Source organism: Schistocerca nitens, chromosome 4, assembly GCF_023898315.1.
Source record: "Schistocerca nitens isolate TAMUIC-IGC-003100 chromosome 4, iqSchNite1.1, whole genome shotgun sequence".
Lineage (NCBI taxonomy): Eukaryota > Metazoa > Arthropoda > Insecta > Orthoptera > Acrididae > Schistocerca > Schistocerca nitens.
Window position 1 is genome coordinate 738,257,585 of NC_064617.1, and position 14,954 is coordinate 738,272,538.

A 14,954-nucleotide genomic window follows, 5' to 3' on the forward strand; every position below is an offset into this window, starting at 1 on the left:
GGGGTGGCGTCAGGAAGGGCATCCGGCCATCCCTAACACTAACATTGCCAAATCCATGCCAGCACGGTAGCTCAGCATGTTTGGTCAGAGGGCTGCGTGCTCTCTGTAATAAAAAAACTGAGTCAAGGAATGAACGAACAACTTGAAGGGATGTCTTCAGACGTCCGCCCAGACCAAACGCAACGAACTATATCGGGAAAAAAAAATGATGGATAGAGCGTCTGCCATGTAAGCAGGAGATCCCAGGACCGAGTCCCGGTCGGGGCACACATTTTCAGTTGTCCCCATCGAGATGTATCAACAACACCTGTCGACAGCTGAGGGTTTCAATTAATTATCATGTACATAAGTCTATGTTCGATGTTAACAAAATCCTCCTCTTCAGAAACACTTTTATTGCCACGGTCAGTCTACATATTATATCCTCTCTACTTTGACCATCATCAGTTTTTTTTTGCTGCCCAAATAGCAAAACTCATCCACTACTTAAAGTGTCTCATTTCCTAATCTGATTCCCTCAGCATCAACTGATTTAATTCGACTACATTCCGTTATTCTCGTTCTGATTTTGTTGATGTTTATCTTACATCCTCATTTCGAGACACTATCCATTCCGTTCAATTGCTCTTTCATTTCCTTTACTGTCTCTAACAAAATTACAATGTCATCGGCAAACCTCAAGGTTTTTATTTCTTCTCCCTGAACCTTAATTCCTACTCCAAATTTTCCTTTGGTTTGCTACACTGCTTGCTCAGTATACGGACTGTGTAAGTAGGCTGTTTAGGTTTTTATGTTGGTAACGCCATGTAGCGCTCTATATGAAAATCACTGACTGTGCTGTGTGCAGTCTGTGGCTGGTTTGCATTGTTGGAATTTGCTATTGTAGTGTTGGGCCGTTGGCTGTTAACAGCGGGTAGCATTGCGCAGTTGGAGATGAGCCGCCAGCAGTGGTGGATGTGGGGAGAGAGATGGCGGAGTTTTGAGAGTGGATGATCTGGACTTGTGTCCGTTAGAGACAGTAAATTTGTAAGACTGGATGTCATGAACTGATATATATATATATATATATATATATATATATATATATATATGTTATGACTTTTGAACACTATTAAAGTAAATACATTGTTTGTTCTTTATCAAAATCTTTCATTTGCTAACTATGCCTATCAGTAGTTAGTCACTTCAGTAGTTAGAATCTTTTATTTAGCTGGCAGTAGAGGCGCTTGCTGTATTGCAGTAGTTTGAGTAACGAAGATTATTGTGAGGTAAGTGATTCATAAAAGGTATAGGTTACCGTTAGTCAGGGCCATTCTTTTGTAGGGATTTTTGAAAATCAGATTGCGTTGCGCTAAAAATATTGTGTGTAAGTTTAAGCACAGTCAGGGGACGTTTCATATGTCGACCCTTAGCCGAGGATACCTCACCGGAATCTTCTGATTTTTTCTTGTAGTTTGTGTAATTAGTGTAGCTATTGTTTATTGCTAGCGCATAATTATAGAGAGAATTTCCTTTGTAGTTGTAGCTTTTCATTGTTGTACAGTAAAACAGTGGTGGCATGCATGTTGATTTGCTCCATATATTCCGCAGCTGCGCTTGCAATTAACTAGATATTATTTTCAGTGCTATGTTAATGTGTTTTCTTATTTTGCTCTTCAAATTGTGCTTTTCTGTGTCATCGTGTGAAATATTGTGACAATAATGGCGTGTGAAAAACGTAACACTAGGCTCCACTGAGAAATAATAGTGACGACGAGCTTAGCTTATCAGCACCACTGTGTAATGAATTAACAGACATTCAAAATAGTAATTTGGTAACTGTGCATAGGGAAATGGAGCGGACGGCAAATAATAGCGTAGACAATGAAACAAATAGTGAACAGGGAAGCATTATCGATCGATCGGTCGGCAACAGCTCGCCTCAGGATTCCGAAATGACAGGACACAATCTTGCAAATACTGTAGATTCAGGTTTTGCGTCCTCACCGTTTTCTCAAATAAGACAAGACACATTTTCTGCTTTTCAAAATGCGAATATTGCCGGTTCAAATGCACTGCCGAATAGCACTGAGGAACATATTTCAGACATCAGTGCATTGTTATTACAATTAATGCAACAAATGGGACAAAAGCTTCAAAAGTTAGACACAATGGAACAAAATCTTCAAAAGTTAGACGCAATGGAACAAAATCAAAAACAGTCACAGCAACAGCTTCAAAAATTAGACACCACGCTTGAACAAACACGTGAAGGTTTAACTGATGAGTTACTTAAAATTGAATCTAAATCGAAAAGTCTGTAATGACGTAAAAACACAAATTTGTGAGCATTTTCAACCTATTTTTTCGCGTCATGAAAATGCATTACAGAATCACGAAGCAGCCATAAAAGAACTGCACACTATTTATTGTTCATGAAAATCACTACACCTTGCTAGCTAAAATGGACTCAGTTGCATCTACTGCAAAACACTCAGGAAAACTTAAAAGACACAGTAGATACGAATTCAACACAAATGGACACTCTGAAACTTGGTTCAGAAAAACACACTGAGGAAATCAGTTCACTATCGGAGAAAGTAGCCGAACTTTCGGATCAGTTCACTAACTTATCTACAAAGGTAGATGATAATCTTAATGACACAAGACCTGTAGCCTTCAATGACACAGAAGAATACGAACAAATTAGAAAATTCAAACAAAATCAGAATCAAATTAATACGCATCACAAAAGAGAAATCCGGGAAGTACAGGATCAGTTGACACAAATAATACAAGAATTACATATTTCAGAGGAGACTCGCGCTCCAACACGGGAAGAGGGACATAGAAATACGGAACAGCGACAAAATAATATCACAGTGCATTTCGGAAATTATGAAAGGAATTGGCAAGGTCCACCGAATTTTAAGATGGAACCGACGAAACGAAGTAACAATGACCGATATGCGACTCGCCGACATGATGATTTTGACTATAAGCTGTTCATTACTACACTTAAATTCAAAACATTTAAGAATTCTGGCAACGACATTCATCCACAAGCATGGCTCCATCAATTCTCTCAATGTTTTCCTCCCAACTGGTCATTGGAGCAGAGGTTAGAATTTATGTGTGGCTACTTACAAGGGAACCTCCCCATCGCACCCCCCTCAGATTTAGTTATAAGTTGGCACAGTGGATAGGCCTTGATAAACTGAACACAGATCAAGTGAGAAAACAGGAAGAAGTGCGTGGAACTGTGAAAAAATAAGCAAAATATACAAACTGAGTAGTCCATGGGCACATAGGCAACATCATGGACAATGTGAGCTCAGGAGCGCCGTGGTCTCGTGGTAGCGTGAGCAGCTGCAGAACGAAAGGTCCTCGGTTCAAGTCTTCCCTCCAGCGAGAATTTTACTTTCTTTATTTTTACATCGTTATTATCTGTCCGTTCGTTCATTGACGTCTCTGTTCACTGTAATAAGTTTAGTGTCTGTGTCTTGCGACCGCATCGCAAAACCGTGCGATTAGTAGACGAAAGGACGTGCCTCTCCAATGGGAACCGAAAACATTTGATCGCAAGGTCATAGGTCAACCGATTCCTCCACAAGAAAACACATCTGATATATTCTATACGACACTGGTAACGGCATGTGCGTCACATGACAGGAATATGTTGTCGACCCACCAACTTGTACACTTGGCGAATGGGTAAAAATATTCTTCTACCTTGCCCGATTTAGGTTTTCTTGTGGATGTGATAATCACTCCCAAAAAAGTGATCAACACACAATAGTTTGTCACATAAACTGAAAGTAAAAAAATTAACCTTCTCACTCGGTGGAGGATTTGAACCTAGGACCTCTCGTGCCGCAGCTGCTCACGTTACCACGAGACCACGGCGCTCCTGTGTTCTTAGAGTCCTTGATGTCGCATATCTTCCCATGAACTACTCAGTTTGTATATTTTGCTTATTTTTTCACAGTTCCACACAACTTCTTCCTGTTTTCTCAATTTATCTGTGTTCAGTTTTTCAAGGCCTATCCACTGTGCCAACTTGTAACTAAATCTGAGGGGGGTGCGATGGGGATGTTCCCTTGTTAGAGAATGAACCAGCTGTAAGAATGCGATCGGTCATTCACCATTGTCACAGTGAAGGAGAATTTTATCATGCCTTCCTCTCAGCATATTGGTCTCAAGCTACTCAAGACCGAGTAAAACATGGCATCATAATGATGAAACGTTTCGAACAATCTGAATTTTACAGTCTTGTCAAATATTTCGAAGGCATGTTACATAAGAATCAGTATCTTTCAAACCCATACAGCCCCACAGCCCCTCAGAACTCATCCGCATTTGCTTAATCAAATTGCCTGAACATTTACGACATATAATTTTGGCGGGATGTTGCAAAGACGACATTGAAGCTTTTCAGGGACGGTTACAAGAACTGGAAATTGACACTGACAATCGCGGAACTCGTAAACAGGAGCACAACAATTACAGGTCACATCCGTCACAATTCCGCGATGACAGAAATAATAACTGGACACCACAAGGCTATTCTTACAATGTAAATCGTGACCAAAACAGACACCACCCATATGACAACCGTTGGCAGTGTAGTAATAATTACAGGGAAAGATCACCTCTCCGCAGTAATGACTATCACAGAGACAATCAGAGAGATTTTACCTTTCCCGAATACACGTAAACTTAGACACAAAGACATAATTGATTTGGCTATTAAAAATATGAAATCTGCAGCAGACAAAAGGAGAAAACTACACAGTAAAGCAAATGCAAATAAATTATATATTGGTCAGAAAGTTCTCATTAAAGCTCATTCATTGTCACATAAGAAGAAACACTTGAGTCACAAATTCTTTCTAGTTTACAATGGACCTTACAGAATCCGACGTATACCACATGATAATTGCATTGAAGTTGAAACTCTGCGTCCTAGGAAGAGTAAAGGATTGCACCACATTTCACATGTAAAACGGTTTATTGAGAGATAATCTGTTTTTTAATTTAGTCTTTGCTATAAAATTTTTCACTTCACGTTACTAGTACTCTTTGTCACAATTACAAATGCATTGTTATAGTGAACAGAGGACACAGTGTTACTGAGTGTGTACATTCTTGCTTGTTAGTTGCACGATTACGTAACGACTATCAGGCTTACATACTTAGAACATATATCGGTACTGCTAATGAGATTTTAATGCAACATTTTGGTTTACTTTGAAAGACATTCTTTATTTGAAGTACTTTCTGTGAGATTAAAGATGACTTAGTATTTGGTTTCTTTGACAGCTACACGATTATATCACGACGCTACTAATGTGTGACACAATATACATTGTTGCTTTTGTGCTGTATCTGTTTTATATCTGCACAGTTTTTCTGAATTCTTCACGAAAGGAAAACATGTTTTAGTAGTAACTTTTGTGGTATAGCTACAATGAGACAGCCTTTTTCGTAGCACAACAATACTTTACAGTATAGTACTTTCTTGATCACGGTATTGTACGTAATAACTACGATATCTATACGCATAGCATTTCACATTTGTTTATGATGAGGTAAGTACATTGACTTCTGCAGAACTTAGCTTTCGGAGGACGATAACTACGACACTTCCACAGAATTATCTTACAGCAAGACGCACATTTAGCGCTAAAGGACACGTATTTGAGTGATTAATTTTGTACTTAAAACATTTATGTTTAAAGATTTTTGAAATACAAAGATACAAACGTTTTCCGTGATACATTTCATTCCATTGCTGTAATCGGTAACACCAGAGGGTATAATTACATTAATCCTCAGGGGGGTACACGCTTAGTTTGTGTACCATGTGTTTGGTAAGCAAAAGGAACCCTAGCTAATATGGTATTTCCTTATACAATTTTAAACATCGGTACCGTATTTCTCTAACACATAAATTACACAGCTATCTGATCATTTAACTGAGAGAGAAAAAAATTTTTTTTACTGCATCAGTGACAGATGTTTACGTAATTATACAGTTGGATAACTTCACACTTGAAACTTCCTGGCAGATTAAAACTGTGTGCCCGACCGAGACTCGAACTCGGGACCTTTGCCTTTCGCGGGAAAGTGCTTTACCATCTGAGCTACCGAAGCACGACTCACGGCCGGTACTCACAGCTTTACTTCTGCCAGTATCTCGTCTCCTACCTTCCAAACTTTACAGAAGCTCTTCTGCGAACCTTGCAGACTCTCGGTCGGGCACACAGTTTTAATCTGCCAGGAAGTTTCATATCAGCGCACACTCCGCTGCAGAGTGAAAATCTCATTCTGGTAACATCCCCCAGGCTGTGGCTAAGCCATGTCTCCGCTATATCCTTTCTTTCAGGAGTGCTAGTTCTGCAAGGTTCGCAGAAGAGCTTCTGTAAAGTTTGGAAGGTAGGAGACGAGATACTGGCAGCAGTAAAGCTGTGAGTACCGGGCGTGAGTCGTGCATCGGTAGCTCAGATGGTAGAGCACTTGCCCGCAAAAGGCAAAGGTCCCGAGTTCGAGTCTCGGTCGGGAACACAGTTTCAATCTGCCAGGAAGTTTCATATCAGCGCACACTCCGCTGCAGAGTGAAAATCTCATTCTGGAAACATCCCCCAGGCTGTGGCTAAGCCATGTCTCCGCTATATCCTTTCTTTCAGGAGTGCTAGTTCTGCAAGGTTTGCAGAAGAGCTTCTGTAAAGTTTGGAAGGTAGGAGACGAGATACTGGCAGAAGTAAAGCTGTGAGTACCGGGCGTGAGTCGTGCTTCGGTAGCTCAGATGGTAAAGCACTTTCCCGCGAAAGGCAAAGGTCCCGAGTTCGAGTCTCGGTCGGTCACACAGTTTTAATCTGCCAGGAAGTTTCATATCAGCGCACACTCCGCTGCAGAGTGAAAATCTCATTCTGGAAACATCCCCCAGGCTGTGGCTAAGCCATGTCTCCGCTATATCCTTTCTTTCAGGAGTGCTAGTTCTGCAAGGTTCGCAGAAGAGCTTCTGTAAAGTTTGGAAGGTAGGAGACGAGATACTGGCAGAAGTAAAGCTGTGAGTACCGGGCGTGAGTCGTGCATCGGTAGCTCAGATGGTAGAGCACTTGCCCGCGAAAGGCAAAGGTCCCGAGTTCGAGTCTCGGTCGGGAACACAGTTTCAATCTGTCAGGAAGTTTCATATCAGCGCACATTCCGCTGCAGAGTGAAAATCTCATTCTGGAAACATCCCCCAGGCTGTGGCTAAGCCATGTCTCCGCTATATCCTTTCTTTCAGGAGTGCTAGTTCTGCAAGGTTCGCAGAAGAGCTTCTGTAAAGTTTGGAAGGTAGGAGACGAGATACTGGCAGAAGTAAAGCTGTGAGTACCGGGCGTGAGTCGTGCTTCGGTAGCTCAGATGGTAAAGCACTTTCCCGCGAAAGGCAAAGGTCCCGAGTTCGAGTCTCGGTCGGTCACACAGTTTTAATCTGCCAGGAAGTTTCATATCAGCGCACACTCCGCTGCAGAGTGAAAATCTCATTCTCGAAACATCCCCCAGGCTGTGGCTAAGCCATGTCTCCGCTATATCCTTTCTTTCAGGAGTGCTAGTTCTGCAAGGTTCGCAGAAGAGCTTCTGTAAAGTTTGGAAGGTAGGAGACGAGATACTGGCAGCAGTAAAGCTGTGAGTACCGGGCGTGAGTCGTGCATCGGTAGCTCAGATGGTAGAGCACTTGCCCGCGAAAGGCAAAGGTCCCGAGTTCGAGTCTCGGTCGGGAACACAGTTTCAATCTGTCAGGAAGTTTCATATCAGCGCACATTCCGCTGCAGAGTGAAAATCTCATTCTGGAAACATCCCCCAGGCTGTGGCTAAGCCATGTCTCCGCTATATCCTTTCTTTCAGGAGTGCTAGTTCTGCAAGGTTCGCAGAAGAGCTTCTGTAAAGTTTGGAAGGTAGGAGACGAGATACTGGCAGAAGTAAAGCTGTGAGTACCGGGCGTGAGTCGTGCTTCGGTAGCTCAGATGGTAAAGCACTTTCCCGCGAAAGGCAAAGGTCCCGAGTTCGAGTCTCGGTCGGTCACACAGTTTTAATCTGCCAGGAAGTTTCATATCAGCGCACACTCCGCTGCAGAGTGAAAATCTCATTCTGGAAACATCCCCCAGGCTGTGGCTAAGCCATGTCTCCGCTATATCCTTTCTTTCAGGAGTGCTAGTTCTGCAAGGTTCGCAGAAGAGCTTCTGTAAAGTTTGGAAGGTAGGAGACGAGATACTGGCAGCAGTAAAGCTGTGAGTACCGGGCGTGAGTCGTGCATCGGTAGCTCAGATGGTAGAGCACTTGCCCGCGAAAGGCAAAGGTCCCGAGTTCGAGTCTCGGTCGGGAACACAGTTTCAATCTGTCAGGAAGTTTCATATCAGCGCACATTCCGCTGCAGAGTGAAAATCTCATTCTGGAAACATCCCCCAGGCTGTGGCTAAGCCATGTCTCCGCTATATCCTTTCTTTCAGGAGTGCTAGTTCTGCAAGGTTCGCAGAAGAGCTTCTGTAAAGTTTGGAAGGTAGGAGACGAGATACTGGCAGAAGTAAAGCTGTGAGTACCGGGCGTGAGTCGTGCTTCGGTAGCTCAGATGGTAAAGCACTTTCCCGCGAAAGGCAAAGGTCCCGAGTTCGAGTCTCGGTCGGTCACACAGTTTTAATCTGCCAGGAAGTTTCATATCAGCGCACACTCCGCTGCAGAGTGAAAATCTCATTCTCGAAACATCCCCCAGGCTGTGGCTAAGCCATGTCTCCGCTATATCCTTTCTTTCAGGAGTGCTAGTTCTGCAAGGTTCGCAGAAGAGGTTCTGTAAAATTTGGAAGGTAGGAGACGAGATACTGGCAGAAGTAAAGCTGTGAGTACCGGGCGTGAGTCGTGCTTCGGTAGCTCAGATGGTAGAGCACTTTCCCGCGAAAGGCAAAGGTCCCGAGTTCTAGTCTCGGTCGGGCACACAGTTTTAATCTGCTAGGATGTTTCATATCAGCGCACACTCCGCTGCAGAGTGAAAATCTCATTCTGGAAACATCCCCCAGGCTGTGGCTAAGCCATGTCTCCGCTATATCCTTTCTTTCAGGAGTGCTAGTTCTGCAAGGTTCGCAGAAGAGCTTCTGTAAAGTTTGGAAGGTAGGAGACGAGATACTGGCAGAAGTAAAGCTGTGAGTACCGGGCGTGAGTCGTGCTTCAGTAACTCAGATGGTAGAGCACTTGCCCGCGAAAGGCAAAGGTCCCGAGTTCGAGTCTCGGTCGGGCACACAGTTTTAATCTGCCAGGAAGTTTCATATCAGCGCACACTCCGCTGCAGAGTGAAAATCTCATTCTAGAAACTTCACACTTATTAAATTGTTTTTGTCTGTATTTTGTGAACTGTTAATATTTTTTTTTGGAACCATTGTGATACTATGAGAGCTTTGAATGGTGTATTTGGTATGGGATCATTTGAGGTAGATGACACTATTGAAATGAGCAGAGAATTTTTTTAAGTTTTGAAATTATTGCAGAAAGCTACGACGTTTTTGAGATTTGACTGAGGTGTTATGGTGTTATTATTACATCTACATCTACATCTACATTCATACTCCGCAAGCCACCCAACGGTGTGTGGCGGAGGGCACTTTACGTGCCACTGTCATTACCTCCCTTTCCTGTTCCAGTCGCGTATGGTTCGCGGGAAGAACGACTGTCTGAAAGCCTCCGTGCGCGCTCTAATCTCTCTAATTTTACATTCGTGATCTCCTCGGGAGGTATAAGTAGGGGGAAGCAATATACTCGATACCTCATCCAGAAACGCACCCTCTCGAAACCTGGCGAGCAAGCTACAGCGCGATGCAGAGCGCCTCTCTTGCAGAGTCTGCCACTTGAGTTTATGAAACATCTCCGTAACGCTATCACGGTTACCAAATAACCCTGTGACGAAACGCGCCGCTCTTCTTTGGATCTTCTCTATCTCCTCCGTCAACCCGATCTGGTACGGATACCAAACTGATGAGCAATACTCAAGTATAGGTCGAACGAGTGTTTTGTAAGCCACCTCCTTTGTTGATGGACTACATTTTCTAAGCACTCTCCCAATGAATCTCAACCTGGTACCCGCCTTACCAACAATTAATTTTATATGATCATTCCACTTCAAATCGTTCCGCACGCATACTCCCAGATATTTTACAGAAGTAACTGCTACCAGTGTTTGTTCCGCTATCATATAATCATACAATAAAGGATCCTTCTTTCTATGAATTCGCAATACATTACATTTGTCTATGTTAAGGGACAGTTGCCACTCCCTGCACCAAGTGCCTATCCGCTGCAGATCTTCCTGCATTTCGCTACAATTTTCTAATGCTGCAACTTCTCTGTATACTACAGCATCATCCGCGAAAAGCCGCATGGAACTTCCGACACTATCTACTAGGTCATTTATATATATTGTGAAAAGCAATGGTCCCATAACACTTCCCTGTGGCACGCCAGAGGTTACCTTAACGTCTGTAGACGTCTCTCCATTGATAACAACATGCTGTGTTCTGTTTGCTAAAAAATCTTCAATCCAGCCACACAGCTGGTCTGATATTCCGTAGGCTCTTACTTTGTTTATCAGGCGACAGTGCGGAACTGTATCGAACGCCTTCCGGAAGTCAAGAGAAATAGCATCTACCCGGGAGCCTGTATCTAATATTTTCTGGGTCTCATGAACAAATAACGCGAGTTGGGTCTCACACGATCGCTGTTTCCGGAATCCATGTTGATTCCTACATAGTAGATTCTGGGTTTCCAAACACGACATGATACTCGAGCAAAAAACATGTTCTAAAATTCTACAACAGATCGACGTCAGAGATATAGGTCTATAGTTTCGCGCATCTGCTCGACGACCCTTCTTGAAGACTGGGACTACCTGTGCTCTTTTCCAATCATTTGGAACCCTCCGTTCCTCTAGAGACTTGCGGTACACGGCTGTTAGAAGGGGGGCATCGTCATTACGATGACGATGTGTATTATGCTGTTGAGGTATGTTTATGATCAATGAGCTGATGCTATATGAGGAATTTGATTATGCTATGTATTTTTTATGAGGAAATATTGAAGAAGTGTCGACGAATATGTATGAGTGTAATAAAGTAAGGAATGATGAGTAGTGGTTAGCGACTCTGATTTGTGAAAAAGGATGTTGGAAACCAAGAATCGTACTTTAAGAGTTATGAAATGTGTGTACATGCGTGAATGTATCACAGTGCTGGCGAAAATTTTTTGGACACTGCTATATTTATAGGATTTTGTTTCTACACATTTGTAACGCAAATTCTCAACCTGTGAAATTTTTTAATCTGAGACTGTCACTGCTGTCGTTAATATTTCGGTACGAAAGTTAAGTGACCTTCACGTAACCTGCCTGGAGAAAAAGCCATTAGGTGGAGAAGAAAAGAGAGCATTAACCTCGATATTGACATTCCTTTGTAGAAAGCATCGCAAATAGGACACACTCATTACTTGGAAACATATCGTACTTGGTGCTACTTACTGAAATGCTTATGAACTGATGGGAAATATTCTTACATCAGCACACCTGGTTATGGCAAGTGCCTTTCTACGAGAGTTGAGAGAATTTCTACTGATTTATGAAATGCCACATGGCTATTGAATGATGTTTTTATGGTTTGCTTTACATAGTTGCTTATTTCATTTGATATCTGTTTTCCTGCTGTGTTTCAGCATTGGTTTTATAAAATAAAATTAAATGCATTTGCTAATGTGAACACTTTCTGTCAACAGATCTATTAAATAATAATTTTATGATCCACAATCTTCGAAAAAGGAGCGCTTGGAAAGGAAAGAAGGTAATTTTTTTGGTAGACTAACTTGTTGTGGTGCACCACTTTAATGACATAGACACTAAGATGTGAATAGACGTTTCCCTTATCTGCATTGTTGTCTTTAGTGTACTATTTTTTCTGCTTGAGCTATGTCATATTTAGGTATAAGTTATTTCATTTGCTGCTGCAGTTTGCTGGGCATAGTGCTACTGAATTTCACTTTGTATTACTCTGTTAAGTCAGTTTTACTACCGATTTATTTTTCTTGTTGCTGCACATTGGCTCATATTAGTTGTAATGTTGCATTTGCTTTGCTAATTTAGATATACTACTTCTTGCTTTGCCAGTTTCCATTTTTTTGTCATTGGTGTTTGTGTTAATTGTTTTGTGTTGCTGCATTGCCTCGTCCCTTAATATATATATCTGAGCTCAGTAGATTTAAGTTAGCTTAAGAGGGGGTAGACTATATAAGAAACTAACTGTGATGAATTGGAAGAAATGCATTGAGAAGCTATAAGAAAATGGTTTGGCCAAAAATGTAGTGTACAGAGGAGAATAACTATTTTGACAGAGGATATGAATAGAATACAGAAAGGATGCTTGGATAGGATTTTTTTGGTGGAAACAAATGTTGAAATAAGAGGAAAGATCTATGGAATGAAGTTTTGGGTTGGACTGCAGTACCAAATGTTACACTGTAAACAAACCCTGTCCTTTCCTTTTGTGTTATTTCACTATGTTTTTTTGTACCCTTGTGTATTTGTGTTCTTCCTGTCTTTATGTGTTTATCTGATAAGAGTTATGTTGTAGAATTTTTCTAATAATGTGTTATTTACTTGGTAAAGATGTTTAGACGTTATTTATTCTGTTCTGTTTCAATGCTCATATGTGAAATTAATGTTTCAAAAACTATTCTCATTATTTATTTACTTATGTCATAATTCCTGTAACACTGATGTACATGTGTATTTCTACTCTTTCGTAAAGCCTGTATGACTACAAATGTTATCTTTATTATTATGTTTTTAATGATGTTTTCTGTACCTTTGTGATTGTATTCTCATGTTATAAAATTGTAATTGACACCAGTTCATCAAACTAAGTTACATTTCACTGCACACGTTTATGTTGGTCATAGTATATGCACAATATATGAAAAAAAGGACTGTTAGTGCCCGCACATGTGTTGATAATTCAGCAAGGGACTGGTTAATAGCATTGCTGGTTGTAAGGACACACCAAAAAGTTTGTGAGTGCACAAGTGGTGGTTTATGGACTTGCTATATAGTACAAGACTCTTCGATGGTTATTGGGCACCTGCACAGTCACAACAAATGGTTGCTTGCCGTCTCTACAAGGACTCAAGTGGGTCTGCACCTTTGATGATCCACCAATACCATTATTTCTACAAGAACTGCAGTGGGTCTGCGGCTCTGGTGGCCCACCAATACCATAATCTCTACCAGGACTACAGTGGGTCTACTCTGTGATGACCTACTTACCAATATTCTTCAAAACTTCGACTGACTCTGCTGTGGGTTTGCTCTGTTGTGGACCATTACCTGTCTGCATGTCAAGAGTCAGCATTATCTTTCTGTTGGAAGGACAACACTACTTCTTCAAGACTGCATGGAAATCCACTACTTCCGTGTGCATTTTCTTTTACTGCTCAGACTTTGTGCATGAAATTGTAATTAATACTGTGATGAATAATCAGTACTGTCTTTATGGACTGTGAGAAAATTTTAGCTTTTGACCAACATGGTATCAATAAGTGTGTGCATTTGATTTCTTTGTTATTGTAATTATGAAAATTTTTTTTCAAATCTGTATTGGCCACTGCCCAAAACAATTTGTAAAATTTTTTGTGGGGTGCATGGGGGCTATTTAAGTAGGCTGTTTAGGTTTTTATGTTGGTAACGCCATGTAGCGCTCTATATGAAAATCACTGACTGTGCTGTGTGCAGTATGTGGCTGGTTTGCATTGTTGGAATTTGCTATTGTAGTGTTGGGCCGTTGGCTGTTAACAGCGGGTAGCATTGCGCAGTTGGAGATGAGCCGCCAGCAGTGGTGGATGTGGGGAGAGAGATGGCGGAGTTTTGAGAGTGGATGATCTGGACTTGTGTCCGTTAGAGACAGTAAATTTGTAAGACTGGATGTCATGAACTGATATATATATATATATATATATATATATATATATATATATATATATATATATATATGTTATGACTTTTGAACACTATTAAAGTAAATACATTGTTTGTTCTTTATCAAAATCTTTCATTTGCTAACTATGCCTATCAGTAGTTAGTCACTTCAGTAGTTAGAATCTTTTATTTAGCTGGCAGTAGAGGCGCTTGCTGTATTGCAGTAGTTTGAGTAACGAAGATTATTGTGAGGTAAGTGATTCATAAAAGGTATAGGTTACCGTTAGTCAGGGCCATTCTTTTGTAGGGATTTTTGAAAATCAGATTGCGTTGCGCTAAAAATATTGTGTGTAAGTTTAAGCACAGTCAGGGGACGTTTCATATGTCGACCCTTAGCCGAGGATACCTCACCGGAATCTTCTGATTTTTTCTTGTAGTTTGTGTAATTAGTGTAGCTATTGTTTATTGCTAGCGCATAATTATAGAGAGAATTTCCTTTGTAGTTGTAGCTTTTCATTGTTGTACAGTAAAACAGTGGTGGCATGCATGTTGATTTGCTCCATATATTCCGCAGCTGCGCTTGCAATTAACTAGATATTATTTTCAGTGCTATGTTAATGTGTTTTCTTATTTTGCTCTTCAAATTGTGCTTTTCTGTGTCATCGTGTGAAATATTGTGACAATAATGGCGTGTGAAAAACGTAACACTAGGCTCCACTGAGAAATAATAGTGACGACGAGCTTAGCTTATCAGCACCACTGTGTAATGAATTAACAGACATTCAAAATAGTAATTTGGTAACTGTGCATAGGGAAATGGAGCGGACGGCAAATAATAGCGTAGACAATGAAACAAATAGTGAACAGGGAAGCATTATCGATCGATCGGTCGGCAACAGCTCGCCTCAGGATTCCGAAATGACAGGACACAATCTTGCAAATACTGTAGATTCAGGTTTTGCGTCCTCACCGTTTTCTCAAATAAGACAAGACA